The following is a 10,820-nucleotide window of genomic DNA, read 5'->3' on the forward strand; positions in this document are numbered from 1 at the left end:
AGATAAGAAAGAAAATAGAAGTAAATACTAAGGTAGCAACTAGGTGTAAGTATAGTTATGTTCCTTTACATAATGCATTTTAATATGTGATTAATACATATAAAAGAAATAAACAAATGCCCGTAGTTATTGATATTGTAAGGAATAGGTAGGTGGTTTAAGCTAATATCACCGCAATGAACAACAACCATATTACTGAAGTAGGCAACTGAGTCAAGAACTTAAAGACTATTTTTCCTGAAGAGATGACTTTGTAAAAGCAGACTTGTAGCAAAAGATCTACTGGATTTTGAATTGATTATACATTAAATTGATTATATAAAATTATTTATGATTATTTAAGATTGTTTGTATAACATACAATTTCCTCTTTTTTTTTTTTTTTTTTTCTGGAGCTTAGCCTTTCTTCAGTCTTTAAAGACTCAGCTTCTTTTATGAGTTTTGGTAGAGGTTATGAGGTAGCACTCACAGGTCTAACTTAAGGCGAGAGGTGTTCGTTTTTTCCTGGCTTCATAAGAATGGTTACTGACTATTGTTGAGGCTAAAGAAACTCCATCTTGAAAGCAACTCCATCTTGAATGATAATTCATGTTGACTTCTGATTAACTCCAGTTCCAGGAATGTCTCTAAGATTTATACTTTTCTTACTGTCCCTTGTGGAAGAGCATTTACTGTGAATCTTACCCTTAGATCAAAACAACATTTATGTTATAAACATATCCTTAACATCAATCTTGCCCTTAGGCAAAATATAGCCTATGGAGCATATTTCATTCTTGCCTTTCCCTGAAGGGTAAAATTCAATTGTGCTATACATTCCTTCTGAAGCATGATACCCTTTCTCTATGATATATATAAGCCCTGGGTCTGGGGGGTAATAATGCAGAGATCTACCTGTCTTGCAGCTGCTGAAGACAACACTTCTGTCCCTAACTTTCCCAATACATTGCCTTTAGCTGATTAACTTGATTTATCTACTTCATTCTTTGATTGCTCAAATCCTTCTGCATTTGGGGATTGCTTTGCACATATAGGCCTTTCAAAAAACAATCTTGGTATAAATGACATAACTTATACAATAATATAGTGTCACAGCTTGGGGAGCACATAGGTAGCAAAGACACTGACCTTGGGGGTTTGAAGGTCATGGTCTCTACTGTATTTCAAATAACAAATTTTTCCATGCTACTTTATTTTTTTGTTGTTGATACATGAAATTTTACATATTTATGTAAAATATACTTTTATATGCATAGACTATGTAATGATCAAGTCAGAATATTTGAGATGTTCATCACTTTGAGTATTTGTCATTTTTATGTGTTGAGCGACTGAATGGTCACATCCTCTGGCAAACAGCAGGCAGGGTATGTTTAGCAAGTGGGCTTCACATGGCCACCACCCTTTTTGGTATGACCACTGTTCTTTTCTTTGTCACATAAAAAGCAAGGACTCAAGAAATAATCATATATTACTTTTAATATTTTTCTTTTGGATGAGCATTTAAGAAAATATTTCTTGTCTTTCATCTCAATTTAGCAGATGCAGTGTAAAAACTAGAGTAAAACCCTCTTCAGATGGTATTGTGTTTAATCATATTTCTCAAGACTTGTGAAATATGAGAAATATTAACAGATTATAAGAAAACATTCACTGAATGTGAAAAAACTACTCAGAATATAGAAATAAATTTACTCATTTTATCTGCCAATTTTTCCAAGCAATGACCAATAACATATATAAAGATTTAAGCGGCCGGGTGCGGTGGCTCAAGCCTGTAATCCCAGCACTTTGGGAGGCCGAGACTGGCGGATCACGAGGTCAGGAGATCGAGACCATCCTGGCTAACATGGTGAAACCCCGTCTCTACTAAAAATACAAAAAAAACTAGCCGGGCGAGGTGGCGGCGCCTGTAGTCCCAGCTACTCGGGAGGCTGAGGCAGTAGAATGGCGTGAACCCAGGAGGCGGAGCTTGCAGTGAGCTGAGATCCGGCCACTGCACTCCAGTCCGGGCGACAGAGCGAGACTCCGCCTCAAAAAAAAAAAAAAAAAAAAGATTTAAGCAAGATTAAACATATGGAAATAAGTATGTTGTCATAAAAATAAGTCTGAAGTGGTCAGATCACTTGAGCTCTGGAGGTGGAGGATGCAGTGAGCTGGGATCACACCATTACACCATTGCTCTCCAGACTGGGTGATGGGAGAGAAACCCTGTCTCAAAAAGAAAGAAAAATGAATCCTCATTTCCACCATCACACAACTGAATAACCATAATTTACATGCATATATATATATATATATATGCCAGTAATGCTAATTTAAATGTACTTCTCTCATACAGTCCACTATTCTGTTACAATTATGACACTTCTTTTGTGAAAAAGATGCTTACAAAGTCTTCTGATGTAATTAATGTTATGCTTTTCTAGTGCTTGTGGAATCCTAGCCTTAGACCAGGTAAATGACTTTATTCTCGGCTTTGTAAAGCCCCAAGACAGAAATTAACCATTTAACCTAATACCCTATGCTTTTAAATTTATTGACAACGCAGCAAAAATGTGCTATGGTTTGAATGTTCCCTCCAAAACTCATGTTGAAATTGAATTATCAATGCAGTGGTATTGGGAAGTGGAAGCTTTAAAAATGGCTTAATGCTGTTCTTGTGGAGTGGCTTAGTTACACTGACAGTGAGCTCCTGACTAAAAAGATGAGCTTGGACTGATTTCTCTCTTATCTTGTGCACTCACTTATGCCTTATGCCCTCCTACTATGAGATGACTTTTTATATTAGAAAATGTGTACTTATAAACTATTTTTTGTTTCCTTTGAGATGTAAATCTTCCCCTCTCCTGACCTCCCCTTCCCCTCAACACCCACCGTGCCCCCACCTCGTCGTCCCTCCCTTTCCCCCTCGCACCCCCGCCCCTCCCCTTCCCCACCGCCATTGCCTCTTGCTAATTTTACCTAGGATGCCTTTTTTTTTTTTTCAGGTGGAGTCTTGCTCTGTCTTCCAAGCTGGAGTGCAGATGCACGAACTCGGCTCACCGCAACCTCCTCCTCCCGTGTTCAAGAGATTCTCCTGCCTCAGCCTCCTGAGTGACTGGGATTACAGGAGCCCATCGCCACGCCCTGCTAATTTTTGTAATTTTAGTAGAGTCAGGAGTTTCACAATGTTGGCCAGGCTGGTCTCGAACTTCTGACCTCAAGTGATCTGCCTGCCTCAGACTCCCAGCGTGCTGGGATTACAGGCGTGAGCCATTGTGCCTGGCGAGGAACGTCTTATAAGAAAGTGACAGCCATCCCTTTTAAATATAATCATTAGGAAAGATAATAGTCTTGTCTCTGTAGAAGGGTAGGAGCCAAACTCAGATAAGCACAAATTAACAAACACAGATGGCTTAATCACATTAAACACCTCTTTGATAATGTTCTCCATTACTTTTCTACTAACTCCCTGTGGCACTTTAAAATTATTCTTTTCTGTTTCTTTTTTCAGTGAAGTTGAGGTCAGTCTCTTTCCTTTATTGTTATAATCTTGCTACTTTTCCTAATTTCTTGTCTAGGGATTGTGTGGAATGGGTCTTTCAGGAATGCACAGAAGAAACTCTTTGGCTTCCAGATAGCAATTAGCTTGAAAATGACTTGTTCCACTGCTAATGCAATAGTTGTAAATAAAGTCTACCTTGTCTGTTTAATTGGTCTACTACAATTTTTTGACATATTCCAATGCCCTATAGGTATTAGAGATCATGGAACTGAACGAAAGTAAAAAACAAAAACAAAAATGCTATACTCTGATTATTTATATTGCCGTGATTAACTGTCATCTGTCTCTGACCCAGGAATCTCGTATGTTCTACAAGTATCCACGAAAATGTGTCAGGCCTGAAAGTACTATAAAATTCTCACACTTTTCACAGTTCTTGAAATTAGCAATCTTATTTCAACACTATGTAAGTCCCAGTTTCTCATATTAAATTTTAATAAGCCCTGTCATTCTGCTGGTTCTCTCATTAATGTGTTAAATGTGACATTGACATATACTGATTATCTAGCTGTATGACAATGAGAATGTTAACAATTTAAAAACTGGTGTCCTTTTTATAGTGTTAATATGCCAATGCCCACTTATCATTTTCAGCAACGCAGTTCATATTGTAGGACATTATTTTAAAGTGTATGGCTATTTATATATCATAACATATAGGGACAATTCAGTTCCATTATTGTTTTAGCTAGCTAATTTGTAGTAGGCAAATTGGCATAAGATATTTCACCATACCTTATCTGTCTACAATGAATGATTTCCTACTGTTTTTATTAAGCATTAAAAATATATAAGATTATTATTCTTTTTTTTTTTTGAGACGGAGTCTCGCTCTGTCGCCCAGGCTGGAGTGCAGTGGCCGGATCTCAGCTCACTGCAAGCTCCGCCTCCCGGGTTTACGCCATTCTCCTGCCTCAGCCTCCCGAGGAGCTGGGACTACAGGCGCCCGCCACCTCGCCCGGCTAGTTTTTTGTATTTTTTAGTAGAGACGGGGTTTCACCGTGTTAGCCAGGATGGTCTCGATCTCCTGACCTTGTGATCCACCCGCCTCGGCCTCCCAAAGTGCTGGGATTACAGGCTTGAGCCACCGCGCCTGGCCTATTATTCTTTATAATAAGCCAGCAACTTGATTTTTCAGTTGTTGAAACATTTTTGCCAAATGCCTTTGTGTGTTTGTAGAGGCATGATCAGGCAATGACTGTTTTCTGAGTGTGTACTATTTATTGAGGGAGGCATTGAGAATATTTTAATGAAAAAGGAAAATGTAGTTACTATGCTAATTAAATTTAACAGTATGTAGATATTTAATTTTGTATGGAGTCAATACATGTGTTTAAAAATGTAAATGATAAAGGATAAAATAGCTTAATTTTTTCTTAATATAATCTAACTCATTTTGGCAAAAAGTCCAGCTGGTGAACATTGCTATAGGGATAAATATAGTTAGGATGAAAACAAATCCTTATTTTGTTCAAACAGCATATTAAAAAAATAGCAATTCTGCACAATCTCTCCCAGAAAGTAGAAGCAGAAGAAACAATTCCTAAATCACTCTATTAGGCCAGCATTACCCTATTACCAAAACCAGACACAAACATTACAAAAATGAAAAAAAAAAAAAAACCTATATTTCTTCTCTTACAACTATGAATGTCAAAGCAATAAGCAAATACAAATACAAGAACAAAAAACACTTAAACAAAATGTGTGGTAATTCTGTCTAACAATGTATAACATTAATTCTTCACCATGACTAAGGGAGATTTATTACAAATACGCAAACCTGATTTCACATGGCCAAAAAAAAAAAAAAAAAAAAATCAACACAATCTACCTCATAAACTAGTTACAGAAGAAACATTTATGGTCACATTGATTCATAGAAAGCATTTAACAAAATCGAATACCTTTTTAAAAAAAAAAATGCTCAGCAAACTAGGAATGTAGTAAAACTTCCTAAACTTGATAAAGCACAACTACAGAAATTCTATAGTTAACATAGTTAATGCTGAGGAACCAGATATTTTCCCCTAAGGTCATGAAGAAGGCAAGAATGTTTTCTCTTACCGTTCCTATTCAAGCTCGTACTGGAAATTCTTGATAGTCTAATAAGACAAGAAAAGGAAATAATGAGTATGCATATATCACAGGGAAAAATAATACTGTGCCTGTTTCTAAATCACATAATTGCCCATATAGAATACTCCAAACAATGGACAGAAAATACTTAATACTAGCAAAAGTATGTACCATCAACATTGGTTATTTTACAAAACCATTTTTTCCTATGTATCTGTAATGGACAATTAGAACTTGAAATTTGAAATCATGAAACCATTTATAATATTACAAGAAAATGAAAAACATAGATATTATTCTAATAAATTATGTACAAGTTCTGATAAAGGATGTGTGTCCAAATAAAGAACTTTAAATAAAAAATTAGAAAGCAAACAACCTATTCAAAATGGGCCAAATATCCGAACAGACATCAATCAAAGAAGATGTACAATTGAAAAATAATTTACAGATCATCAAGGCTAAAATGATCTATATTTGAAAAATGACATTTTGCTTAATACAGATACAGATAGCTATATATAGAATTACTTATACATATATGTATATATACAAGTTAGTAGACATGCATATATGTATATGTCCATATAAGATTGTCAAAAATGAACCAGTAGCAAAGAGCACCCTCAGAGCCCAGATGTTGATTTCTAATCCTAGTCTTCAGTTGAAGGAACCATACTGAAACATTGTAACACTGTAGTGCTAGAAAGTTAAACAAACAAACAAACACTATAGAAAAAAAAATAAAGCTACTGTAATGAGAGTATGTCAAAATAATACAGTAGCCAAATAAAAGAGTTCAATGGCCAAAGATGAAACCAGTTGAGCAATAAAGCAAATAAAATAAAGTAGTATTGGGTTATATACCAAAGTATAAAGTATATATCCAAGTATTCATATCAATACAAATAAATGACTGAAAAATAATAAGGGAAGAAGAGAAAAATCACTTATGCAAAAGAATTCTAAAGAGTACAATACTTCCAACAAGAACAGTATGCAAAGAGAAAGTAAAATATAAAAGTCTACTGAATAATAGTACCTCAGATAGTTGACCAAGGTTTACATCCGCAGTGATAAATCATATCGATAGCATGTACCCTACACTATGATGAGAATGTACTTTCCACTGTGGTCTTCCTCCCAAAAACACATCCACCAAGTCTAATTACTAAATAAATAAATAATTAGACAAATTCCACTAGGGGGACACTCTGCAAAATATTTGACCAGTCTTCTGTCAAGGTCAAAAAAACTGTCAAGGTCAAAAAAAAAACAAACAGTCAAGGTCAAAACTGTCAAGGTCAAAAAACAACTGTCAAGGTCAAACAAACAAACAAAAAAAGGAGTCTGAAAAACTCACTACTGTGAGTAGCCTAAGAATAAATGAAAACTAAAGTCAAAATGGTATCCTACATGGAATTTTAGAACAGAAAAAAGTACTGGAAATATTGACAAAATATGGAATACGGCCTATAATATATAAACATTAGTTCCTTAATTGTAAAATTAAACCATACTTGCAGGGCGCCGTGGCTCACACCTGTAATCCCAGCACTTTGGGAGGTCGAGGCGGGCAGATCATGAGGTCAGGAGATCGAGATCATCCTGGCTAACACGGTGAAACCCCGTCTCTACTAAAAATACAAAAAATTAGCCGGGCAAGGTGGCGGGCGCCTGTAGTCTCAGCTACTGGGAAGGCTGAGACAGAAGAATGTTGTAAACCCGGGAGGCGGAGCTTGCAGGGAGCCGAGATGGCGCCACTGTACTCCAGGCTGGGCGAAAAAGAGACACTCCTTCTCAAAAATAAATAAATAAATAAAAATAAAAATATTAAAAAAAATAATAAAAATACTAATATAATATTGTAATAGCTGGGAAAACAGCATAGGATGTAGGGCAGTCTGCTACACTATTCTTCCATTTTTTTCTTTCAAATATGAAATAGTTCTAAAAATAAAGTTTAATAACTGTTTAGGCATGTATATCAGAAGGTAGCATGGCTAAAGCAGTATAAGAAAATTTTAGTGAAGAAATATGAATATAATAGAAACTTTAAGACTAGAAAAATTTTCAACTTATGAACACAAAGAAGGAAACACACTAGGATCTACTTGAGTGGGTAGGGGAGGGTGAAAGGAGAGGAGCAGAGAAGAAAACTATTGGGTACCGGGCTTAATACTTGGGTGGTGTAATAATATGTACCACAAACCCCTGTGACAGGTGTTTACCTATATAACAAACCTTCAGAGGTACCCTAAAACCTAAAATAAAAATTAAAAAAAAAAAAAAAAGAGCAACAACAACCAAAAACAGGATAAGCGCAGAGTTTCACCCATGTAATCCTAGAACTTTGGGAGGCAGAGACAGACTGGCGGATCACTTGAGGTCAGGAGTTTGAGACCAGCTTGGGCAACATTGTTAAACCCTGTCTCTACTAAAAATAGAAAAAAATTAGCCAGGATGGTGACAAGCACCTGTAACCCCAACTATTTGATAGGCTGAGGCACAAGAATCACTAGAACACAGGAGGCAGAGGTTGCAGTGAGCCAAAATCGTGCTCCTGCACTCCAGCCTGGGTAACAGAGTCAGAATCTGTCTCAAACAAAACATAACAAAACAAAACAAAACAAAATAAAACAAAGCAAAACCTTTATTTCTTGCCTGGGTGGGGCTAAAGGACTTGTGTATGGGTGTGGGTAGGTATGTGTGGGTGTGAAAAAGAGAGAGAAAGGATTCCACAGAAAACTGGACTGGTATTTTGTTTCCAAATCTTCACAGACAACACAATATATTTTATTATATTTAAAGATCCCCAGGTAACTCTAGTTCACAAATCAAAGAAGAAGTTGTATTCCTTAAGTAATGTGGAAGTTATCCAACTAAGTGATGATTTATAATATAAACATAATTGATTTGCAAATAGCTAGATTTCTAAAATATATGAGTTTTGGAAATGAAATTATAAATCATGTTAAAGGGAATTGGCTAAACCTGATTACAATAGGAAATTATTTTCTTATTCTCTTTAAATTACCTTTTTATTCATAAATAAAATGATTAAAATTTGCTGATTTTCCAAAATTCCCAGTTTTACTAGTTGTATATAAATAGATATTTCTGCCTTATGTTTATTCAATTTGAAGGTGTTTAAAAATTTCTTATTGTAAATTGACAAATTATGGGGTACAAATGATGTTATTATTCATGAATACAATATGAAATAATTAAATAAAGGTAATTAATATATCCATCACCACAAATACTTGTCTTTTTTGTGGTGGGAACATTTGAAATTTACCCTTAGAAATCTTGAAATGTACAATGCACTATTATTAACTATATATACCATGCTGCACAATAGACCTCAAATAAACAAACCTTCTTCCTATAGTCTGAGATGCCGTAACCTTTGACTACCATCTCATCATTTACCCCACACCCTCAGCTTCTGGTAACTGCATTCTATTTTCTTCATTAATAAATTCAACTTTTTTTAGATTACACATATAAGTGAGAACATGTGGAATTTGCTGTTTTGTTCCTGACATATTTCACTTAACATAATGTTATCCATGAGTATGCACCTTGTAACAAATGACATAATTTTGCTTTCCTTTCTAAGACTGAATAGTATTCTTTTGTGTATATATGACACATTTTCTTTATCCATTCATCTGTTGATGCACACTTGACTTGATTCTATAACTTGGCGTTTGTAAATAGTGCTGCGATAAATATGGAAGTGCAGACATCTCATTAACATATGGATTCCAGATCTTTTGAATAAACTCCCAAAGATGGCATTGCTGGATTATATAATAACTCTATTTTTCCACTTTCTGTGGAACCTTAATACAGTTTACCATAATGGTTGTATTAATTTAAATTGCCACCAACAGTATACAAGGGCTCCCTTTTCTCCATATCCTTTTTAACACTTGGTAATTTTTGTCTTTTTGATGATAGCCATACTGATAGGTGTGAAGTGAAATATTGTAGTTTTGATTTGCATTTCCTTAATAATTAGATCTATTAAATATTTTTTTCAAATATCTGTTGGTCATTATATATCTTTTTCTGAGAAATGTCTATTCAGATCCTTGGCCTGTTTTGTTTTTTTTTTAAACCAGATTTGTTTTTATAAAGAGAGTTATTTGACTTCCTTATATATTTTGGATATAATCCCTTATCGAGTCTATGGCTTGCAAATATTTCCTCTCAATCTGTGTGTTGTCTTTTCTATACTTTATTGCTTTGTCCAAATATTTTACTCAGTTACTTTGTATTAAATATTTAGAAATGTAATTATTTCATATTTTTATTTTCTTAAATGTTTAGATGTGTTTTTCAAAATTTTGAAAATATTAGTTAGCATGAATTATGATAATTGTGTTAATTACAACCACAGTAAAAACACTGAAAAGAAAGAGATGCCCATAGGGACAAAAATTATAAAAATAGTATATTAACCAATAAAACCAGCAATATAATAAAAGGTAATCGATTTTAGACATTAAAATTAAAAATATTGCTTTTATAATGTAATTAAATTTAACAAATAATTAGAAAAATAATTAAAATATGGCCAGGTGTGTTAATCCTAGCACTTTGGGAGACCAAGGCCAGTGGACCACGAGGTCAGGAGTTTGAGACCAGCCTGGCCAATATGGTTAAACCCTGTCTCCACTAAAAATATGAAAATTAGCTGGGCATGGTGGCATGTGCCTGTAATCTCAGCTACTTGGGAGGCTGAGGCAGGATAATTGCTTGAACCTGGGAGGTGGAGGTTGCAGTGAGCCGGGATTGCACCACTGCACTCCAGTCTGGGCAACAGAGCAAGGCTCTGTCTCAAAAAAGTCATATGATATATGACTTCTTCATGGAAAACTACAAAAGATCACTAATAAAGACCTAAAAATTATTAAGACCAATATATTCATATATTGAAGAACTTGGTATTGTGTGTTAATTCTTTTCAAATTAATCTTATTCTAAAAATATATAGCAAAATGCAAATTGCATATAGATAGAGCAGTCTTAACGATGAATAAAAACTGAGCAATCAAATATCAATTACCATCAAACTATAGTAGTTAAAATAATGTGGTATTGGTATAAGTTTACCGAAACTAAAATATATAACAGAATACAGATTTCAGAAGTACCCTTTCTTATAAATGGCCACTAGATT

Source organism: Trachypithecus francoisi, unplaced genomic scaffold (genome assembly GCF_009764315.1).
Source record: "Trachypithecus francoisi isolate TF-2019V2 unplaced genomic scaffold, Tfra_2.0 Lachesis_group18, whole genome shotgun sequence".
Taxonomy (NCBI): Eukaryota; Metazoa; Chordata; class Mammalia; order Primates; family Cercopithecidae; genus Trachypithecus; species Trachypithecus francoisi.